The following is a 2,500-nucleotide window of genomic DNA, read 5'->3' as shown; positions in this document are numbered from 1 at the left end:
GCTCCTGCAAGAGTGAATGCGACAGCATGATCACACACTTGGATACAACACAACTTAACAGCAGTCGCCAGATAGAGTACTGCATGGAATCGAACCCACAACTAATGTTTGAACCACCCTTGGTCAGTCCACGGAGCCAGAGTTATGCACATACAATACTGATAAATGTGACAGGGTCTGGTGAAAAAGTCCTCAAGTAGAGCAAGGTTATTTTTCTGTTTTCTGTTTGATATGAAAGTGCAGGTTGTAAGCTTTCAAATGATGTGTCATACATTGAAATCTGAAAATAGTTGAAGAAGATTATTTGAATGTTGGTCCACCTCAAACCAAATACTGGACAAACTCGCTCTGAATCAGAACACACAGAAAAACAGCTGCTAGGAGCTAGTAGCTAAAAAGGAACATGCTGATAGAACATCAACATAACTACATAAAAAACATAACCACACATAATTAGATGATCGCACAGTCCTTGTTTTGGAACACGTCCTAAAACGTAAGTTTGTTTACAAGCCATGTATCACTTACCCAGTACTACGACAGACGATACTCTAGTATTTAGTGATCCTAAAGCTGTTGTTTGTTATATCAAGTGGGCACTTCAACACTTCAACATTCGTGATATGCAACAAAACAACCAGAAATCATTATTTATTTTTGTTCTCATTTGCGAGAATTCTTTGCAAGAATTGACGACATACGGAACTTTTCACCAGACCGTGTCACATAACAGGCTGCTTGCTCTGAGGCAGCAACACGCTGCTCTGCCTCCCCCTCTGCCTGACCGGACCCAGGTGTGTTCTCCTGGGACATCCTGACACATCCTGAGACATCACTACCCCCCAGCACTGCGTCTCCTCAGACACTGCTTTTCCCCTATACTATGCCTCCTAAGACTTCTATTGCCCCCTGTGTACTGTCTCTCCAGTGCCCCCCTTGTACTGTCTCTCCAGTGTCAACCCAACGACTGCCAGTGGCCCCTGGCCTGAGCCAGATTACTCTTCCTGGTACTTCCTGCTGAACTGATGATTCACTTGCTTAGTCAAATGTATCGATAAATAAGTCGCTTTGGAATAAGGCGTCAAAATGCTAAACGCCAAAAACGTAAATCTAAACGTGTTCTGTTCTGTTCCGCAGCTCTGTACCTTCTTGCCGACCTTCTCGGACGACAGCTGGTTGTGGTGCATCATGACCCAGACCAGGCTGGTGGCGTTGGCCAGGGCCCGCGTCGGGCAGGGCGGTGATGGCGTTGTGCTGCAGGTAGACGTACTTCATGCGCGAGGGAACCATGGGCATCTCCGTCAGGCCCCGGCCGTCGCAATACATGGCGATGGGGAAGGAGGGGGGGCAGTCGCACACCTCGGGGCACTCGCCCCCCCTCTTGTCGGCCTGGAGGGAGCCCTCGGCGTAACCGCGGCTACGCAGGGAGGACAGCCAGGCGAAGGGGTCCCGTCTCTGGGCGACGGACGAGGAGGGCAGGAGGGCGGCCAGGAGGAACACGCACGCCACACGCATGGTCGCTCACACACGCAGGTAGGTCACACACACGTAGGTAGGTCACACACAGACGCAGGGGTCACACACAGACGCAGGGGTCACACACAGGCGCAGGGTCACACACGCAGGTAGGTCACACACAGGTCACACACACGCACGGCACTGTAGGAGAGGAATAGCTGAAGTAGAAACACAAAAGAGAGGAGACAGATGCAAATTAGCATCAAAACACTCATTCCTCTGGGTATAACTTTAGTTTAGGTCAGGGGCTCGTTCAAGAGGTACAAAATGTTCCGATAGAAACGTGTTGGTTAGAGCAGACATCACTCTGTGCTGAATACAGAATGGTATCAAGTCTGTACAGGTATGAATTTCGAGTACAAGTACATTTCGAGGACTTTTTCTAAAGCTATGATCTTTGCACTATTAACAGCCATGGTGGGGTCACGGTGACCCTGTGAGTATATATTTGTTTAATATCTTTGCACTCGATCAAATTTCAGGACCCTCCTTTCATGACTTTTCCTAGATATGTGCCGATCTACCACCCCAGTATCCTTACATTTTCAAAATCACATCAGGATAAGCTAGGATAAAGCTATTTTTGCAGTTCTTCTGTGTAGGAGGCAGGCTAATTTACAAGGCGGCCAACTAGTGGCCGTTGTGTGTAAATAGCAGCTTTCCATTGTAAAGACTATGGTCATTTGACCCCCTGAGGCAGTTCCTCTTAGTAGTAGGTAAAAAAAGGCACGGCTGTTCTAGTTTTAACCAAGTATCAAACACCACAAAATGGTCAGAAAATTGATCAGAGAAACAGCATCAAACACCATAGGTTCAGTTGCCCTTTTTAGAAGAAACCCTGAACAAACTTTCCTTTCCCCACCCCCCCAAAAAAACAAAAAAAAACACGAAACCATCTGCAAAGCCACCGAAACATGATTATGTAAGCAGCCAAAAAGGTGCAGCTGGATGGATGATCTGTATAGGCGTTGCATTAGACAAT

General features: G+C 47.4%; 1 pseudogene across 1 annotated transcript in view; it reads right to left on the bottom strand.

Annotated features, from left to right (window-relative positions):
* The window catches only part of LOC308175579 (fibromodulin-like), a 5,533-nt pseudogene extending 4,018 nt beyond the window's left edge, over positions 1-1,515 (bottom strand). The window contains exon 1 of the transcript in view: positions 1,146-1,515. The product of the transcript in view is annotated as a fibromodulin-like (transcript). The remainder of the gene's footprint in view (positions 1-1,145) is intronic.
* Between the last annotated feature and the right edge of the window lie 985 nt (positions 1,516-2,500).

This window comes from Nansenia antarctica, assembly GCF_963989245.1.
Source record: "Nansenia antarctica genome assembly, contig: SCAFFOLD_337, whole genome shotgun sequence".
Lineage (NCBI taxonomy): Eukaryota > Metazoa > Chordata > Actinopteri > Argentiniformes > Microstomatidae > Nansenia > Nansenia antarctica.
This window is presented reverse-complemented; position numbering and strand designations above follow the sequence as displayed.